We start from the raw sequence: 21,635 nt of genomic DNA, 5'->3' as shown, positions 1-21,635 counted from the left end.
GTATCTGTCTCATGAGTAAATCCAAATTAAGGATATGTACACCATAGAAGTTTCTTGGTCTTTACCTCGTTTATATTCCATACAATCATTTTTGCATCTTTCCTTCTCAGTTGCTGTTGGGTGGGCAAGGATTGCTGTGATGGAGGGGCTTGCAGTATACACCAGATTTTCCTGGTTACCCACTCCTCTCATAATTTTCCACAGTGAAACAGTTAAGGGTGCTTTGTGTCATTTGCCACCTGTACTTGGAAACTGCCTGCATGGTTCTTTCTGTCTGGTGGATTCTTCTTGCAGAAAATCTTAATTCAGTAGTATGTGCAGTCCCATGAGTAATAAATCTAAATGATCTAGTTTGCTACATTTTCATAAACATTTATTGTAATGTGGATGTCTAGAGAAATAAATCTAGCATCTTGAAAATTGAAGTACCTCACCTTATTCTCAAGAGACCAAAATTACTCAGAAATCTTTTCCAATCTCTCATTCCTGAGCCAAGTAATTGAGAAAATAGTAACTAACAATCTCCATTAACACATGCCATCTGTGAATATCTGTGAAGATCTCAGATGTCCCACACTCTAGGTTCAAACTAGGGCAGAGCTCACAAATGAGCAGGAGGTCCATATAAAAACCAAATTTTAATTCTAATACAGTTCCCTCTTTTTTTTTTCCTGTAATCAGCCTGATCTGAATGAGGGACTGATTACTGAATTAGTATATCTACACTTCATTTAGTTTTTCTGAGGGTTTACATGTTTACATATGCAGGAAAGGAAAATGAAGTAACCTCTTAATTTATTCTTAAAATAGATTTATTAAAAATTAGAGTCCAGTATTGTATTTCTCAATGTGCAGAAAAGTATGCAAAGAAATGTTTTAAAAAAGGACAAAATATGTTCCATAAGCAATAGCCTAAATTAATTTCAAAATTAATCAGTGAGTGTAACTGTAACGAGCATAGCACATATCTGGAACTACATCGTACAGTTGCGATGTAACTATATATATATACATCTATATAATGTATCAAAGAGGAAACCCAAAGCAAGTATTTTAAAATCAGTTCCTCAAGAACTGCATGACAAATGTATGCAGCATTGGAATCCAGTAAACGTGATTCATTAAGAGCTCTCGTACTGCCGAAAGAGTGAACTCAATTTAAATATCTAGCTTTTATGTCCAGAAAATAAAGTGGCTGTTCCCATCTACAGTACAGAATTCAGTACAGAATTACAGGAGTTACTTGCCTTTAGGCAAGTAGTGTTCAGTAGTGTTTAGTAGTGTTCAGTAGACAGTACCTCTTCTTTTGTTTGTTTGATCTTCTCTTTTTTATATGATAAACTGATGTTCTGGAATGTAAAATCTAAATTACTTACAAGCTTTCTGAAGGAACTCAGAATTGTCTAATATCTTTAAAGGAAGTTAAAGCATAAATGTCTGGCTACTGAGCTGCGCTCCAACAGAAGGTGAAAGAATGTTAGTTTTGCAGTGCAATAACAAGTGATGTGTTTCTTATTGTTGGGTGTTTTCCTCAAAGGGGGCTAGTTTATCGACTTATCGACAACGCCTTCATCAAACAAGAGTTTAAAATTGCAGACAGAGCTGTCAATCAGAGCTGTTCATATACAATTACTTGTGTATATCTGTTAAGTTTTAAGAGCTTAGTGTGGGATAAAAATAAAGTAATGGCTAGTGGAAGGTTATCTGAGGAAATGAATAAGAGGAGCATGGTTTGGGTGAAAAGGGTAAACAGTACTGGTGAGTATGCAGTGGTGACAAGTTCATGAGTGTGTTCATGGTTTGTTTGCTGGAATTTTTGCTCTACAGCTTTCACTTTCGCTGGTTGGTCTGCTTAATAATTCTGATTTCAGAGGGTTGCTGTCTGGCTCCAAAGTTGCCAGAAGTCTGTCTTCCCCCAGCAGCATACCATTGCATTAACACAATTGCCTATGCTTGATAGTTTTTTTTGTCAAAGTCTTCTTCTTGCCAGTTAAGTAATGTTAGTGATAGCTGAGACATTAATCTTCAGGATGATATGGGCAATCTACTCTGAATGAGTGATTTCAGGTTTTAATTAAAGACGATCGTTTCTTCTCTGTATTGATCAGAAGAGTGAAATCATAGATTTTAGTTAGAAGATGGAGAAGGCCCTTTCACCTATCTCACATGATGCCAAGGAAAGCAATTTTTATATCAAAGGGTTTTGCTTGGCTCTTTTTTCTCTTTTTTTTTTTCTAATCACCCTCTTTAGTTTATGCATTTTTCAGGTAAGTCAATAGATATAGCTCACTGTAAGGTCCTCATTCAAGGCACTGGAGATGCTTTCTCTTTGCCTTTTGGAGAAATTCCAGTGTAGAGTTGAGAAATGGCAGTTTCAGGTCCTCTTTCACACTATTTCCTCTATTCACTGTTTTCTAACGTAGCTCCACGTTTTCATTTGCACTAAGAATTTTGAACTATTTCCAGCCACACCATTTAAAAGTAGTGAAGCATATGTGCTGTGTCTGGCATTTATTCACGGTATTAAGTCTTGCTCTTCTGCTTCTCCTTAGGTCTGTTCTGTTCCTTTATGTTCAGCAATTCCCAAAGCCTTGTTTTCTCTTCCAGAGTTACTGTTGCAGTACTGGCTTTGCTGATGATACAGATTGTACCAAAAAAACCCTAGGATTCAGATAGGCTCATTCAGGTAATCGTTGTCCAGAGTAAGTGATTACAATAGCATGTGACTTCTGAAAATTAAAAATTAAGGTTCATACAAACATAGAAGGATCAGTTTGTTTTAAATTTGGAGAACAGACCACAATATTGTAGCTTGAACAGAAAGTTTTGTTACCTGTGGTATACCTAACACAGTGATTTGCTAAGACTGTAGATGTGAATTACCTTTTTGTAAAATACATTCCTGTAGTACTTTTGTGTAAAAGGTTTCTGCAATTTCTTTTAGATCGTAGTGACTTACTGGTTTCTCACAGTCATATTAATGTGTGTGGTGTTTGCATATGACTGCAGCCAAAATTATGATGCTTATGTCTTAAGGATCAGCTGAATGGACTGTTTATCATCTCTCTGGCAAGCCGCTTCATAAGTTTTTTTAGGATTAAGTATGCATGTTTGGTTAGTACGAAAAGTAAAGATTAAGATACACAGTATTGTTGTCAAAGTTTAGGTGTTAAGATTGGAACTGTAGTGGTGACATTTTTTGGGATTTAGGATTGGCGTCAGCCTTCTTTGAAATGTGACCTAGAGGCAATGGAAGTAGGAATGAAAAAAGGGATCATAAATTATCTTTTCTTCTATCAGCCTCCTTCCTGGTTTAGCTGTGGTTATTACCCTCACCAGATTCTTCAGTTTCAGCTTTTCTTTTGCAGCCTGACTCAGACAACATACTTTAGGGATTACCAAATATAGTACACAGTCAAATTCATTCCTTGGTATTCTGCAAATGCAATTCACAATTTAATTATGAAAGTGTAGAATCGCTGGGCATGCCGAGCTTCTTCTACTCTCTAGAAGCTGTTAGGCATATCCATTGTTACACAGTTTAGGAGGAACAGCTGCTCCTGCTTTGTTTGATGCCATTTGCCTATGGATCACAAGCTCATGGCAGGCTACTTGGATGAGTAATTTTGTTCCTCTGAGTTCTTGTTCTGGCTGTTGCTTGTTCCAACATCTTAATTTATTTATTCATGTTGGGAGGAAAGACCAGCATTAATATGGGCAAGGACTCTTGGTGAAAAGGGCTGCTTACATCATCTGTCTTCAGGTTTTTTTGGGGGTGTGTGTCTAAGGTTCAACAGTTGTTTTTCTGTCAGTGTGGGTAATGCTGGTACATCACTTGAACATTTAATACTAGGCTGTCCTTATGTCTAATAAGATGCTTTAGGTGATTGAACATGAAACAAGACAATATGGTGGTGCCTTTACCATGAAGTGAAATAGTAAATAGCACTATTTTAAAAAGTACTATTAAAATAGTACTATTTAAAAAAGTAAAATAGTAAATTTTTTTACCAATAGTAAAAAAAAAAATTATAGCCATATGGTTAGAGCTGTGTTTCTCTGGTATTCTTATTAAATAAGAATTTACTTACCTCACCCACTGAATCTCTGTATGAAAGTGGGGAGACCACTATAGCAGCACCAGTTTAAATATTCTAGGGGTATTTTTACTATTTCCCTGACTTCAGGGTACACAGTCTTCCTTTTATAATTATAATTGTATGATCTTCTGAGTGTAGGAGTTGACACTGCCCACAGGATACCGTCTTTAAAAATGTCATTTCCTTTCCCGTCTCTTCTTCCTTGTTGCCATTATTTTGGGTTGGCTTTTTTTGTTCAGTCAGTTGGCTGATTTTGTTCTTTTGGGCTTTTTTTGTGGCCGATGCAACAGGAAAATGCACTCAGGAGCTGTACTTTGTATGAACAGAAGACTTGCTGTAAATAAAGGCCATGGAATTCGCAGTAATGCTCTCAGGAAGATTGCCAGGCATTTTGAACATACAAAACCTGTCATTAGGCAACACAGCCTTTCAAACCGCTTACTGTCGTTCATCAGAATGGTTGATCTGTTTCCAGTATGGTCTGATACAAGACATGTTAAGGATAACAGTAGGATAAATACAACAAAACTTGCAGATCTTTCTAAGACCCTGATGGAGTTTGCCTAATTTATTAGGTTCTTGTAGGAGTAGTGATTTCTGCAGTCCTTATTCAGTAAAAATTACAGAAGTTATTTGCCTTTAGATTTCAGTGGACAGAAGATGAGGCTGCAAAACAGCTGAAAAGTTAGAGAATTATATCTTGATGTTTATTCCATTTCTTTTGCCTCCCTGTTCTGCTTTTTTTCTTGACATGGAAGTGTTAGTGTCAGACCAGATACGTTGCCACTGATCCTGTAAGTTGTAAAGGTGAAGAAGGATGTGTATATTTGAAGGCAGATAATGACTGAGCACTTTATTTATTTATTTTTTCTTGATTAAAGGCTTTGCTTACAGTTACAGCAATGGATTTGCAAGGAGACATAACAGGATTTGTGGATTCCTGTTAGACAATAAATTATGTGGGAGAAACACAAGCAGTGATACATCTCTGGAAGCACTGAGACATCACCAACCACAAATGTATATAAACACAATTTGATGATACTGCTTGTCGAATCATTGATCTTCACTGGGTCAGAGTGGAATTCTAATTAGGCTTGTGTTTGCTTGTCAACAGTCTGCATTTTAACAAACCTACTTAACTTTTCTTTGCTAAGGTGTTTTCCAAGTAGCTTGTCAGAACTGAGGCATTTTTTGGGACCTCCCAGCACTATGCAATACTTGTAATATTGTGGTGCAGGAGGCTGAGGTGGCTTCTGAAGACCAGCAACCACAGAAGTGTGCACAGGCAGAGCTTCTTGTTCTTGTCCAAACTGTTTTGTTCTTTATGTGATTTTTTCCCTCCATTAAACTTGAGTCATGGGTTGACCCTGAGGAGGAAACACTGCGGACACTTCCAGATTTCTGCCACTTAAACTGAAAACAGTATGGCCTAACAAGTGCAAAAGAATTGCTGACCTCAAAATGTTAATTTTTTTCCTTTATAGAATGGAATGATTTTACTGTTCTGTAATTAGTGTTTTAGGAAAAGGTAAATGTGATTGCTGATCCAAATTTACATTTGAATAAATACTTCTCTTGCTAGTGAATTACTGGGACCTCTGTATGTACTGGTAACTTTATCACAGATTCCCTAAATAAGGAAGTCTTTTCTGTACTGTGAAAAGCTAAATTTTGAAAAATAATAAGACTATTTTTCATCCAAGTAGAGGACTGATTACTGCATGGAAAAAAAAAATCTTACAACAGAATTTGATATCCTGTTTTCTAAGAGTTTTTTGTTGTGGTTTTTGTTGGGCTTTTTGCTGGTTTGAAAGCAAACCAGTGGGGGATCCCAAGTCAGATATACGATTTAATAGGAAAATTAAAATAAGTGGAATAATTCAGAAACACTGACAGAGTCAGAATACAACCTGACGCCCTGTTAGTCAGGGTGTTGATAGAAGTCTGATTAAATAGTGGCTGCAGTTATTTTGAAGTGACAAATCTGATTCTGTTGAAGCAGTGATCCTGTAGAATGGTCTCATCTTCCTCTGAAGGTCCAGTAGTGGTGTAGATGAGTCAAGTCTTCCTCTGGGAATCCAGTGGGAAAAGGCTGACTGTGGTGTTCCAAATATCAGATTTTTATCCAGGTAGGAATGCTTGGCTCCTCCCCCTGGACGAAGCATCTCACAATGGGATTATGTCATTTTATCAGTCATGCAGTGAGACTCAATGGCCCATTAACAGAAGATATCTCCCTGGAGGGAGGATGGGTCCTGGAAGAGATAAAGAACACTGCCGCCCCACCTGGTTTTAACAGATGCTAATAGAAAACATACTTCTGGGTACATCTTGCATCTAAGACAGTTTTAAAGCCATATTCTAAAATGTAAAACAATTCAATGTGGAGCAGTTTAACGGCTGCAATAACTAATGTGCTATCAGAGGAAGTCACTGAAACGAAGAAGTTGCAGGGGAAACAGCACTGAAATCTTCTGGAAAACATAAGTTCTGTGATTCCTTTGTCCCATGACATGAAGAAGAGAAAGTTTAGTATTTTCTTAGAACTGTACTGTGAATTTTCTAGCTTTCCATCAATTGATTCTTAAACAATTAAACATAATGCCACCAATGTGATGCCAGTGTAGGGAATTATTCAGCTACTGTAAATCCGCTGTAATCCACAGCCAGTTGATTTTGGTTAAAACCCAGTTTTGATCGTATGACAGATTGCAACAGAGAGTACTTTTATATAATAGGAGGTGCTCTAAAATTGTTATGTTGATGTCTGAACCAATATATAACTGCATTTAGGTCATAAAATTCAGACTTTATTACACGGGGCATTCCATATTACATTCCATAGTTACCAGGTTAACATGCGTCATTAAGTGTTCACTCTCTATCTGTTCAGTGTTGGCCTTTTTAACTAAATCTGTAGTTTAAATCAGTCATTTGAATATATATTATTAATAGCATGAAAATTATAGCATGAAGGAAAGTTCACCAATGTACAAAGAAAGTGGCAGAGCCATGTCCTTATCATATATTCTCCAACTATCTGGCCTTTTAAACTTTTACCCTCCTCTCATAGCATTTCCATGTTAGGATTTGTGATGACAGTTATGGAAGAATGTTTTATCCTGTGCAAGTCTCCTGCTGCTTTGTATGTAACATTGCAGAGATTGTTGAAGGACCTCAGTGGTGACATACCTAGATGCACAAACTGCCAGGTGCTGTGGCATGGGCACTCAAGTCAGTCACCATCAGTGCAAATTTGAGTGATTGTGGGGCTGTAGTGCTTTGCTAATTTAGTGATCAGCTCTTCTGAATAAGGTGTTTGGTGGCTGCAAAACCAGCACAAAGCTTCTTCTAATTCCTCCCCTCCAGCAATGCTCTCTTTTATTTGATTAATAATGTCCTGACCTACCTGCAAAAATGCAAAAGTGTTCCTAGTTGAAGATGTGTTCTGCAGGTGGGGGATTGCATTAAATCAATGTACTATAATTATCCAATGAAGCTAAATGTTATTAATGTTTAATCCAGTTTGTGATTCATTTTACGGCAGAAGTCTGAAACAAAATACTTACTTGCCCTGTCTAAAAAGGAATTAGGGTTATTTTCATATTGATAGAGAGTTTAAAGCCCACTAAACAAAACTAATTTTGATGATAGCATCAGGTGATAACTTAAAGCAAGAATGCTTTGCTAGCTTTTTTAACAAAATCCTGTCTTTTTTTCTTAGGGTGAATTAATTATTTTGTTCTAAAGACTAATTACAGGTTATTTTTGTTAACCATCCAGTTCAGTCTTACTACCAGCATTTGCATTAATACTGCAATTCCAACGAAAAATGTTTATTTGTGTGTGTGTTGTAGTTGCATGCTGATTCCCTAAGTAGCTGCCTGTCTCTGATAATGCTTGTGAACAGGGTAGATAAGGCCTATTAATAAATGTTCTTTCTGGATAGCAGGATATAACTCAAACAGCATGTCTTTTCTACATCCACAGCTTCTCTAAATTAACTTGATAAATTTGTTTTGAAGATTTTCTGGGAAATCGCCTTGGACATTTCTGAAACTAACAAACAACAAAAAAGGACAGAATTAATAGGGTAAATTTAGATATTTGTGACTAAGTAGAACCTGTTGACTCCAGGAGACGCGATGTGATTGTCTGGATCTGTCTGTTTACTTCATCATTCATGTTCACTTTTAGATCTTCATCTCGTTGCTTGGAGAATCTCCAGAGTATATTGAAGAGCAGGCGTAGGTGACTGAATTCAGAAACCTTGCTATACTAGTAATGAGGAGATAGTTTTTCTCAATAGACTGTGTTATTCACCTCCCACTTCTTCCAGACAAAACTTAATCAAAATTAATTCAAAAAAGCCCTCAATTTTGTTTACCTTCACATACATGTCATCCTTATTGAAAGCACAGTCTTTCAAATAAGCCATGTAGGTTATTAAAAATGTACTGTAAGGACACAAACATAACCCTTCAAAAATCTGTTTCCTCTCATGTGATGACTGATGGTACATTTATAAAGAACATGCCTTATTTCTCCTGGGAGTCTCATCCAGTTCTGCTTTAGTGGATAAATAAGCCTGCCCATATGGTTGTTTAAAAGGCTACTGTGACCTCTCACTGTAAATACTGAATAGTTAACAAGCTAAGTTAATAATTGAAAAATACATATGAATCAATTTTGCACACACCAGGCAGCAAAATGAGTAGCTTTTCAAGCTCTTAAAAATAAAAAAGTTGTTTCAGTGTTTTCAGTATTGTAAAGATGGGTTTTATTGGTTTTTTTCTTCCTCCTTCCTAATGATATAAGTTGGCAGCATGTTTCAGGACCAGTGTTTTGCTTGAAGTCTTGAAAGAGGAGCCAGCAGTGTTTTGCCACCCTCCTTTAAATAAGCTCTTCTTGGTGTCTGATACCAGCCAGCAGAAATACAGTCCATTTCTAGGAATGGAGAAAATAGTACCTAATTTATAAGGAAACTATCACTTTTTTAGGTCACACATGGCATAAAACTTTATTTTAATTTTCCCTCAAGGCATTTTTCAAATAGTTACTCATCACCATGGTATAATATGTCTGTGGTATCTCTAGAGAAAATAATGTTGGCTTGCTATCTTTAACATCTTGGGGCTAAATTGAATCTTGTATGACCCTGTTTTAAACAACAGGTTTTCATCTGAGATTACATTTTGCCCCCTTACTTCAGTCTTGCCAACTCATTGTTGTAAACATCAAGGGATTAATGAGCACACTCAAAATAAGTAAGTGGTAGGGTGTCATGTATCTTTGCATGCCTAGGGTAAGTCTGAAGCTCACTTTCAGAGTTTACTTCCAAGAAGTGAGGTAATTGTTTAGAAGGACAGTCTTCTTGGTTGGACAGCACACAAATGTGACCATTTAAGTTAGTTGCAATTTTTACAGAGGAAAATTCCTGCTGGAGTCATTCATTATTTTGAAAGGGACCCTCCCAAGTTCTCTGATATTTCTAGAAATACCAGTTTGAAATGACAGACTCTGGTGTTATATATTAGTCAGCAGAGGGCACTCTGCTTCTTTGAAGATAAAAAAGTGTGGCTTAAAAATATGGAGGCAAAATGCTTTGCTTTTATGTGCTCTTCTTTTTTTTTTTTTTTTTTTTTTTAAACTTACCACATCTGACAATTCTAATTAGTATGAGTTGTGTAGAGGATTCTTTTTCCACGTAGTATTTTCTCTCCTGAATAAAAACACGGATATGATTACACGTTTCCTTGTCCTGGTTTAATCCCAGCCTAGTGCTACATACCACACAGACACTCGATCGCTACATCCATGGTGGGTAGAGGAGTCAGAGAAAAAAATATTAAACCTCAAGGGCTGAGCTGAGAGCAGTTTAATAATTGAATCAAAATAAAACATTGTAATAATAGGAATGAAAAGGAGAGCGAGAGAGGAACAAAACCTAAGAGAAACAAGACAGCTGAGAACAAGAGAAACAAGTACAACTGCTCAGCGCCTGCTGAACGATGGCTAGCCCATTCCCCAGCAGTGATCTGATCGGTGCCTCTCAGCTGACTTCCCCTGGTTCATATACTGGCCATGACATTCTCTGGTATGGAATATCCCCTTGGTAGCTCAGATCACCTGGCAGTGCTGCCTCTCAGGTTCTTGTGCACCTGCTGGCTGACAGAGCATTGGAAATTTGACTTAGAGTAAACATACTTAACAGCAGCTAAAACATCATTGTGTCATCAACGTTACTGTCATACTAAATCCAAAACTATACGAGCTGCTAGGAAGAAAACTAGCTTTATCCCTGCCAGAACCCGGACATTCCCTTAAAAGGAGCCTGCCATTTGTTTCCCTGTGCCCTAGGTTCACCATATGTTCTTCTCTAGGTGTGAAATGCAGTGCAGTTCCTGCAGTTTCTTTGTGTAAGTAAGTTGATGCTAAACTGTCTGAATCGACTGGCCATGACCTCTGTGAAGAGGTGCATCGTCTTCTCAGTTCTAGGTGTTTGAATCAATGAGACCAAGCAAGGCTGTTACTGCTTGTGCTCTTAAAAAAAGTCTGTAGTGCGGGACCAAGGCACAGGAGTGAGGTTTGTGGGAGATCTGTTCAATGGTATGCCTGTTAAGTGAGAATTTTAGTACTGGAACATTGTCCTTCTCTTTTAATTTTTTTTAATGCACTTAGTGGTGTACTGCAGTGATTGACTGAGATAACAGATTCTTGGAGGCTTGTGAAGTACAGTCAGTTATTTTGCTTGCAAATGGAATGAAAGTTTCAGCATGTCCATGTTTCCACTACATTTTCTTCCATAAATTCAGCTGAACCACTATACAAAAATTTGGCAGAAAAATGTACCATTTGCAAGACTTATCGAGCACTGTTCTTCAAAAAGAGTGAAGCATATTATAAAGATCTAAAAACTGAGACATTTATGAAGTAGGAGAAGTGTTTAGTTATATGTGTGTACAGTAATTATTTGTAGGATTATAGCACAATAATGGTTGGATGGTCTCAGCTTAAAAGTTGTCCTTAGGAGAAAAAAAGAAGACAACACACACAAAAAAAGAAGAAAATAGGAAAAAAGTTACTTAGAAATTGATATCTGTCTGAAAATATTATTGTAGATACATACAATGGCCTGGAAGGAACCTTAAAAATGACCTAGTTTCAACCCCCCTGCTGTGGACAAGGACATCTTCCACTAGGCCAGATTGCTTAGAGCTCCATGCTTGAGTGTGTTTTTGTAAACATTCGAGGATTACTTGGTGATAATACTATCTTTTTATAGATAACAAGTATTAGCAGTAACATAGATCATTCCTTTTAGCTACAAAAATTGTTGTGAGAGGCGAGCTTGTTGCCAGTTCTTGCCTATGCTGTTTCACATCTGAAACGGTTTTTGTTAGTTTCTGTCATTGAAGATTTGAATTAAATTTGTAAATAGGTTTCATCGCTAGAAGATCATTTTACCTGTTTGTCCTTGTCAGTTACTAATTGTGACGACTTGATGAGATAGTCACTAGCAACAAATTACAATGTCTAAAAGAAAAACATTTGGTTTAGTTTTATGTTCAGATTATCAGTGTTAGAATTCAAATGCTAAAATAAATTTTTTAAAATGTCAGAACATTAGTAGATATATTCCATTGTATTCTAAGGAATCTTAAGGATTTATCTGAACCAAAGTGTTAATCCCAAAATTTCATCAGCTGCTGAAAACCTTTGAAAATTTGTCAGTAAAAGTCATATTTGGAAAACAAGTCAAAACGTCACTTAATGAGACTGTTTACTATTTAAACTTAGTAAAAATAACTTGTTGCTACTTGTTTTTGATCTCTCTTTACTTACGTGGACTGTATTTTACTCATTGCTCTGTTTTCTTTAAAAAGGAATTTGGCAAAGTCTGGAGAATAAGTTGAACTTGTGAATTAATGTCGTACACTGCTAATCAAGCAGTTAAATATATATAAATGAATCCTGTAATTGAAGCTATTGTTTACAATTAGAATAAAATTGCATGTGTGGGGTTTGTTTGGGTTTTTTGAAGTATATTAGAAGTGAATGTAAACAAGTAGGATGTTTAGGCAGACTCGACTAATTTCAGGGCAGAGTACCTATTCTCCTAACAACACAAAACCAGCTCTTTGGGGGTGAATTACTAAAGCAGTGGAAAGGATGTGGCAGTTGGTTGAACCACAGAGATATTTCAGAAAGTCAGCTGTAGAATTTCCCCAGCTCTACAAAGCATAAGTGTTTTCCATAGAATAAAGCTGTTTTTGTTTCTAGGATCCTCAGCAGCAAAATTGACACATTTTTACAGCAAGTATTCACTAGCTGCAAAACTTTAGGACCAGTGTGTGAAAATTTCATGTAAGGTGCTACATTTAGTACCTGCAGGAGGTATGAAAGTGCCTAATTCATGTTCCATTGCAAATGTAACATGCCACACACACAAAAGTAAATTTTAGTTGTGATTTTTTTTGTGATAGGTTTTTGCAACCTGCTGTTCAGTTTTGCACAGTGATGTCATCTTCCAGTTTAGCTTTATAGATATGCCAGTATTTGAAGTGTGTAACACCCTATGCAGTCATTAACAAGCAAAGTTGTAGCATTTAAAAGTTGTAATGCTTAATGATCTCACCTAAGAAATAAAGTAGGTAAAAGTCTTCAGGATCTGGAGAGTTAGAGGTATGAAACTTTTAACAGAGAGGATAAAAGAGCCTATAATTTTTGTTTATTAAATCTTCATATTTTAGTTTATATCTGTAGGTGGAACAACTAGAGCCAGAGAAAAATATAAAAAGAGAATTAATATTTAAAATCTCAAGGTGAAATTTCTCTTTTGCCTCTGTCATCACTGCAGTTGAGGAGATTATTGCATTATCTCTGTGATGTTTAAGTCTTGTGTATCAGAGAGATGGAGTGAGATGTTCCCCTTCTCTTCAAATAACAGATATTTTTTTGTTTCAGCTGTTTTTTCTTCATGGTCCAGCAACAGCACAGGGAATAAAAGATTACTAGAAATTACTGTAATGTTTTTCAATAAATGTGATCAAATAATTTCAAATATTAGAATACGTTTCAATTTCATTTTGCTTTTGAAAACTTGCTTTTCATATCTGTCATTTTGCTTTTTATATCTGTATTTTACATCAAGCCTCAAGTCTCTGAAGTGCTAACATATCTGAAATGGTATGTTATCCCTGTTAAATTGCCTTATATAGCAGACACAAGCAAAACATTGGAAATACCTTGGTAATTAATACTTCCATGGAGGTGAAAAAATGCCCCACAATACTACAATTATGTTAGTAATTTTTGGAGATGTAAGATTTTTGAGTAGTTCCGCAGAAATGGCATACAATTTTCTGCCAGAAAGAGTTTACTTCCTTCATGGAACTGTTTACCTGCACAGTTTACATCTGCTTATTCCATACCTTAGCTATTGGGGGTGTTTTGCAAATAACCAATTTGGTCATAGGGTCATTAAAATATGACTTAATTATGGGAAATCAAAGGAGTTTTGTAATACTTAGGGTGCAAATTGTATACACTGTTTTCATTTGCATGTTTGTGTAGTACTTTAAACACTTGAGTAGCCCCACAATGGCATTACTAAGGTGAGCATAGATCCATGTCACAGGTTAGTTTACGCAGGCTCTGTGTATGTTACTTTGAAGTTCTGATGGATTTCAGTTCACCCAACTGAGATTTCATCCTCTTGCTATGAGGAAATAAAGAAGCTGTTATACACCCTTATTTCTCCCTTTGTGCCTTTATTGTTGTTTATATCTTCATGTTTCAAGTGGAAGATGGTGCTCTAACATGGTGAGGAAGGTGCTGCTCTAACAGGTTTTGTGAGGGCTTGGCAGCCTTATATTTAAATTACCATTTAGCACATACTGACTGTCTGACAGCTGCAGCATTCTCAGTCTTTAGTGTTACAGTAGACATCCATAGTTGCGTTTAAGTTCAGCCTACCAGAAAGTGTTGGGATCATCAAAAGTTGGTGGGCCATTGTCATTCTGTAACTGGGATTTTAGAATGTGGTGATTGTCCTGCTCTGCTCTGCACTGTGGTGGCCTTACCTTGAGTCTAGTGTGTGGTTTTGAGTGCTGGAATACAAGAATATTAAATTGTTAGGGGGTGTCCAAAGGAGGGCCATGAGGATGGTGAAGAGCCTTGAGGGGAACCCATGTGAGTAGTGGCTGCAGTTGCTTGATGTGTTCAGCCTGGGGAAGAGGAGACTGAGGGGAGCCCTCATTGCAGTTACAGCTTCCTCACAAGGGGAAGAGGAGGGGCAGGCACTGATCTCTTCTCTGTGGTGACCAGTGACAGCACCTGAGGGGATGGCATGAAACTCCGCATCAGGGGAGTTTTACACTGGATATTAAGAAAAGGTTCTTCACCCAGAGGGTGGTTGGGCACTGGAACAGCTCCCCGGGGTCACAGTGCCAGCCTTACAGAGCTCAGCAAGTCTTTGGACAATGCTCTCAGTCACGTGGTGTGACTCTTGGGGTGTTGCACAAGGCTGGAAGTTGGACTTCATCATCCTCATGGGTCCCTTCCAATTCAGGGTATTCTATGATTTTCTGTCTTAGTATGTTTTAACAAAATGTGAAACATCCTAAATTAGAGATGTTTAATGAAAATTGTGGCATGATTTTTAGGTGGGAACATGTAAGTCTTGTATTCACGAACACCTGAAGTCACATCAGCGTTTTAATATAGTAATATCAATACAAGAAAATTGCATGGTAAAATGGGCACAGAAGTGTTCAGTTATCCATTAAATTATAAACATTTTGGATCAGAAACTACTTCAAATCTCTTTTCTGAGATCTCCCACAAATTTTTGTATGTTATAATTTTAGATGTTTGCGCATATAATTCTTGGAAATGTATTTACTAAATATGCTGTTTGGGTAGGTCCTGACTTTGTAAAAATCACTGCTGTAGAAAATTCAAACTTGATTCATGCATGAAATTGAAACTTTAGCTTTCACTCATGTTTTTTGTATCACATAGTATGATTCAGAAGCCAAAGACATTACTTAAGGAAAGTGATATTATTGTATTTATTTTATTACATTTTCCATTCCAACTGTGTCAATAATGTTCTCTTTTTCCTACTTTGTCTGGTGACCTGATCTCAAACAAAGCTAGGCAGTGAATGTTTTTTAACAATAAAAATATAATGTGTAAGGAAGCATTTAAGTAGTTCTTCACTGTACCTTGCTTTTATTGTCCATCAGTCCATTAAAATTAATTCCGGTTTGGGGGAGTTTCACAAGAAAACCACCTTTGGCAGACATTTGGCAGCAAGCAGATGAACTGTTTCTTAATTTCTCCTATTCAGTCAGTGGTTTTCTTTATCTGACTGTCAGCTAGGTCTGAAATCCTGTTGCAGTTTTTGAGAGAAATTTCAGACTTAAAAACAGTTTCTGGTTCATAATTCAGTTCAGCCACAGGACTGCAGTAACCTGTGGCAACATCAGATTTCTGGGGTGGTTATCCCCTCCAGTCCTTAAGTGGTACTTGCTTTTCAAAGGAGACGAACGAAAATAAAAAAAACCCCAACAAAAACAAAAAACAAACAAACAAAAAAAAAATTAAAAAAACCCCAAAAAAAAACAAAGCGAAGAGAAGAAGGGTCTGTGGCTTTTCCCGTACCATGGTTATGGAGAGGCTTTTCTGGCATGTTTATTACAAATCAGGCATTATGGAAAACATGCTCTACTTCTTGGTTGCTTTACCCTTCCATCTTCTATGGTGTCATGAATTGTCCAGGAGAGATGACGGGCCACTCTTCTGACTTCTAATAGATCTCTGGGCATTTTGCTTCATAGAAAGGCTATATTGTTGCAGTTTTGCCACAGAGGTTTGGCTAGTGTTTCATTCTGAAGATTTACACTGATTTACAAAAAAAAAAAACAAAAAACCAAAGAAAGATGACTGATTTAGTTCCTCCTATAGCTGGAAAAGTGAAATACATTTTTGGCATTAAACATTTTTATTTACTTTGTGTATTCAACTAACTGCTATTGTTGTCATAACCACTGTGGTAGTTCAGGAAAATATATACAGCATTTTGGTAAAACCTAGTTTAATTTAAATGTACACAAAGAGCCAAAGAAAGCAAGTGCTTCACTGTAGTGAAATGGCAACTCACTGGTCTTATGCAAATCTAACCACCATTAACATAGTCCTACAAAACAAAGAACAGAGAAAGTATGAACATTTTCCTTAGTAGTAGTCCTGAATTACTAGAACTTCTTCAGGTCTTTTGAAGTAGGCTCTGTAGAATCAGGTATCTCCTATTAACTTGGGAATTATTTTGCATTGGAAAAATGGAAATTATTTTCCATTATTTTCCCATTACTATAAAAATAACAGATGATAATAGAGATAATAAGTTGAAGACTGAGGTGATGAATTCTAGATACAAAAAACCCACACTTTTGTAAGTATATAATGGATTGCAGCAAAAAGAGTATTGCCAGGAAAACCAGCATAGAGCTGTAACACTCTTGAAGAATTAGTTTTTAACACTGCCCATAGTTTTTCTGAGGGGAATAAAGAAGGAGAAGACATGGTTGCTATTTCAGTATCCTCGCAAGTGGAAATGTCGTGACTACAATTCCCTAAAATTCCAGTTTACTTATTCTGGAATCTTGTTTTAAATACTTGTAGAAACCCATGAAGAAGATTCTAAATGTATGAGGCATGGCTTTCCAAAAATAATTGAATAAGTGTTTGCAAGATTTCTGGTAAATAAAGGGGAAATTCTTATATTCCCAGAAGGCCATGGAAGATGTTGTCTGCTGTTGTCCAAAGTGTATTGAACTGAACAGTCCCCTACACCATCTAGATTTTGGTTGTGAAACAACTGAGTGAAACTATCAGTAGTTAGATCTTAATGACCAGTTTGGATTTGGTGGTACTTACAGAATCCTTCCATTTTGTCTGTTATTTTTATTTTTTCTTTGTTTCAATGATATGGTAACAATTACTGGTATCACAAAAGAAAGAAAGAAAGAAGTCTAAGAAGATGCAATTTTCCCAAGAGTAACTTCACTCCCTGTGATGTTAGCTTAAAAGTTATTTCCTTTTTGCATCTTCACAACCATCTTCGTGATATTTTTCAAATTGAAAATACATGTTGGTGATATAACCAATGTGAAGAATTATTATATTGTTCATTGTATATGAGCTGTCTGCAAACATAGTAAATGAGGTACATTTCACTGTTTTGTTTGTTTTGAATTAGGTTCATGCACTATTAGTTCGAGAAGTTGATGTAGAGAAGGTGTCAAGTTTTGAGAACCCATATGTAGATGCAATAAGAAGCTTATGGAATGACCCTGGAATTCAGGAGTGTTATGATAGACGACGGGAATATCAATTATCAGATTCAACTAAATAGTAAGTACATGGTAGCAATGAACAACGAGATATAATCTTCTGTTTCTAACAAAGTGATTTTCACTTTTTTAGCTTATTGTACTATATGTCTGTGTACATGTTTCTTGTGTTATGCACCACAAACATAGCTGAATATACACATAATAAATTGAATTAAGGAGTTGTATACATCTATTTCAGGATTATATCTGTGCTTATTTTACAAAATGACAGTCTGTGATCATTCAAAGTCTTAAATTAACATCCTCACTAGGGATGACTAATTTGGAGGGGATTTTTGTTAAACTTATTCAACTTACTCTCTTCCAACATATAATTACAAATGTAAGATGGGCAAAAATAGTTTCATGTAATGTGACAGTAATGAATACTGGGAAGTGCAACCAAGGTAGACCTCCATACAATTCATAAAAATTGTAATGTCTAAGAACTCCTATTTTCCAGATATTCCAGTTTCCCTCTCTGGCATTTGCAGTCCTAGTGGTGAGGTAAAGAGTACTAAACAAAGGGATTTGTTTCATACTGGACTGTCTTTCTATTATGGAAACAAAGTCTAAACTTTAAGGAACATGGCTGCCAGGAAGAAATCAGGAAAGCACTTCAGGTTAAATTGTTGTTCTAGAGCAACAATAATAAAAATGCACATGTGACTAAAAAATATCTGAAATGTTACCCCTTTCTTGCGAATGGAATCTGATTTAAAAACCGTGTGAAATTTGTCATTGGAATCTGATGTCTGCCTGAAGGTTTACTCCATGAATCTTAGTTATTTTCTAGTGATGTAGCGTACAGCTCAGGTGAAATTTCTCATCTGCTATCAAAGAAACAGATGATGGCCTTTTGATGTTGACCTGTGCTACAGAACGCAGCATGGTTTGCTGTTAAAGCCGTGGCAAAAACCTCCATGGGTTCTACATTGACTTCTGTATTAGCTATGACAAAAATTTATTCCAGTGACATAATTCCAGTCTTCATTTGGCATGTGTATGTGAATGGAAGCCTCTTACTTAAGAAAGTGCACAATGAAGCTTCCATTAAGCTCATTGTAGCAGGACATTAGACATGAAGTACAGATGTGGAATGACATTTATCTGCACAGTAGCCTAAGCATCCTTATCTAGTCCTGCACTTTATAAGGGAATTAGTCAAGACGAACTTACTAGGATTTTGCTGATAGAATTTAGGCAGCTGAAGACTATGGATGCATGACATAAGTCTCCTCAGACACATTGCAATATTATCACCACACCATGACTTTCCTTTGCCCTATGCATAGGGTTTCTGTTGTCCTGTGCAGTTCTCTGTCCTGGTTACCTTCCCAAACCATCATTTTTGCACGTATATTTTGGTGTAGAGTGGTGCAAAGCATAATGGCATCTCTCTTGTATTGCTGAGATTCAGACTGTCCCCTAACATATCATGCTGTGTTTTGGTTTCAGGTGGTAAGGAAACAAATATAATATTACATAAAGAGAAAAATTTGAGGATGAATAAACAGTGATAAGAAAATTTTAGATGCACATTACTAACAATATATTTTCACATTGTTTCTGTGCTGAAATGAGTGGCAGAGTTAAGTAGAAGGTGAGGCAGAGTTCATCTCATATTTTGAATTTCTTGTATTTGTAGGTCCTAACTTTATTTCCACAACAGATGAGATACTGGTTTTCAAATTTAAATAAATGTATGTATTTTGTGTGTTCTACCTTAGAGGATAAATATAGAATTACTCTCCTAAGTAGGAAATAATGATTTGATGCTACTTCAGATCAGATTGTGCTGAATACCATAGTTTCAATCTACTTTTAATTAAATTGGCACCGTAGTGGATCTTTTGAGTAGCATTAAAAATAGTAGGGAATAATCATTAAGTAGCTATTAAAAAAAGCTTCCTAGTACATTGTCTTGCAAAAGGTACATGTGTTTGTTGATTGGTTATTTCTCAAGCTCAGCATGTTTACCAGTCTACCATGAGTTATTGCAGATTTGGTCACTTTATTATAGTTCATGGATTATAGCTATGGATTCTGCAAAATCTTTTAAATTAGACTTGTTAATCACTGTATATTAGTATTTAGAAAAGCCTCTATGTATACTTATGCTTGCAAGTAGCGTTTTTTCCAGGTACATAAGTCCACTAAAAAAAATCATCAGACACAAAAGAAATATTGTTTCAAAAATACAGTATGTGTGTTTACCAGTAAAACACCCAAACAAATTTATTAGCATTATAAATGCCACAAAGAAAGGAAGCAAATTGATTTAAAGCTACTACTGGGATTCACAAGACAGTAAGACAGAAAAAAGCACTTTGTGCTCATTGTCTTCTGACTTGATGTATGAACCAGAATGGTTTGTTGTCCACCAGCTCTCTTGTAAGCATATGTGCCAGTGTCTCATAAGCCTATGTGTCAATGTCATGTGTGTTCTTCATTCGTCCCTTGCACAAGCCTCTCATCTTCTCAGTAGTTTTCCACTGTGTTTTTGTAGTAGTAGTAGTAGTAGTAGTAATGCTTTTTTCTAACATCAGTCTTCAACAAGGGTAAGTGGTGAGTCCTGCCCTTGGGTCACAGCAGGCCAAGGCAGTGATACAGGCAGGGGCAGAGTAGCTGGAAAGCTGCCCAGCAGAAGATGACCCCAGGATGCTGGTTGACAGCAGATGAAGATAAGCCAGCTTGTGGCTGAGAAGGCCAATGGCATCCTGGCTTGGATCATAAATAATGCGGTTGTCAGGACCACGATATTTCTTGTATCAGAAGGACTGTGGAAGGGTTTGTCCCCCTGCAGTCAGCACTGCTGAGGCCACACCTCAAATTCTGTGCCTAGTTCTGGCCCCCTTACTGCAGGACAGACACTGAGGAGCTGAAGCGTGTCCAGAGAAAGGGAACGGAACTGGTGAAGGATCTGGAGCGCAAGTCCTGTGAGGAGCAGCTGAGGGAGCTGGGGGTCTTTAGCCTGGAGTAAAGGGGGCTCAGGTGTAAACTTACCACCCTCTACAACTGCCTTGAAAGAAGGGGGTAGCCAGCTGGTGGTCAGACACTTTTCCAGGTAACAAGAGATAGGACAAGAGGACATAGCCTCAAGTTGCACCTGCTGAGGTTAATTTTTCTGAGCATCAAGAATAATTTCTTCTTGGAAAGAGTTGTTGAGCATTGAATCAGACTGCTTATGGAAGTGGTGGAGTCACCATCCTAGAGCTGTTGAAGAAGTAATTGGATGTTGTACTTAGTGCAACAACTTTGTCTAAGTGACAAAGTGGTGATTGATAAGTGTTGGACTTAATGATGCTTGAGGTCTTTTGCAATCTAAATTATTCTCTTACTACACATAGTCTTTTTCCTGTTATTTTATTGTTTCTAAACTATGTTTCAAGTTTCTAGTATGTCCTGTATATCATATTGCTTTCATTTTCTGACATATTTTGACCTGTTTTGTCATTCTTTGTCATTGTTGGCTTCATTTTTGATGTTTTTATACCCACTGCTTGTACTCTGTAAAAATACATCCAATGTATATTTACTAGAAGAGGTGGGAGTAGTGTCTAAGAAAGAAAATTCCCTGCATTACGGGAGTTGATATGAACTTATTGGAGGCTTAACAAATTCATTCTCTTCTCTTTTCTGACCACTGGATGCTCCAAAGTTTGGATGTTCATGTTGTTTTAAAATCAACTTTTAGACTTCTCTGTAGTAAAGTCAAGAGCACCTCATGTATATAGAGGTTATTTGCTTTCCCTGTGCCTTACCAGGTGACTTAGCCACTTCATTACCATCAAATTACTTCCCTTTAAGATGCAGCCTCACAGTGTGAGACAGATGTAAATTAACATGGAGAATTACCTTTAGTAGTAGCTGTGTGAGGTGAGATGAGATGAGATAATTCAGAATATACTGTACCAGCTGCCTAGACCTTAACCCAAATGTAACAAGGTTACCATTCAACAGTTTGATTGTATCATACCTTTCCGAAGTCTAAGGAAAGGAGAGTCAATATCTTCTGTGTTAAGAGAATTTGGGTTGCAATTGGAATTTTTGAAGATTCATCACCATATTGCTCCAGTATGGCACTAAGGACATACCATTCATGAACAAAATGTAGGAAGTGTTAAGA

At 36.8% G+C, this 21,635-nt stretch overlaps 1 pseudogene across 1 annotated transcript in view; it reads left to right on the top strand.

The window, feature by feature from the left end:
* The window catches only part of LOC121351828, a 117,958-nt pseudogene that overhangs the window by 63,057 nt on the left and 33,266 nt on the right, over nucleotides 1-21,635 (top strand). Inside the window, exon 3 of the transcript XR_005954844.1 lies at nucleotides 17,371-17,525. The product of XR_005954844.1 is annotated as a guanine nucleotide-binding protein G(q) subunit alpha-like (transcript). The remainder of the gene's footprint in view (nucleotides 1-17,370; nucleotides 17,526-21,635) is intronic.

Source organism: Pyrgilauda ruficollis, unplaced genomic scaffold (genome assembly GCF_017590135.1).
Source record: "Pyrgilauda ruficollis isolate IOZ18807 unplaced genomic scaffold, ASM1759013v1 scaffold174, whole genome shotgun sequence".
NCBI classification, from domain to species: Eukaryota; Metazoa; Chordata; class Aves; order Passeriformes; family Passeridae; genus Pyrgilauda; species Pyrgilauda ruficollis.
This window is presented reverse-complemented; position numbering and strand designations above follow the sequence as displayed.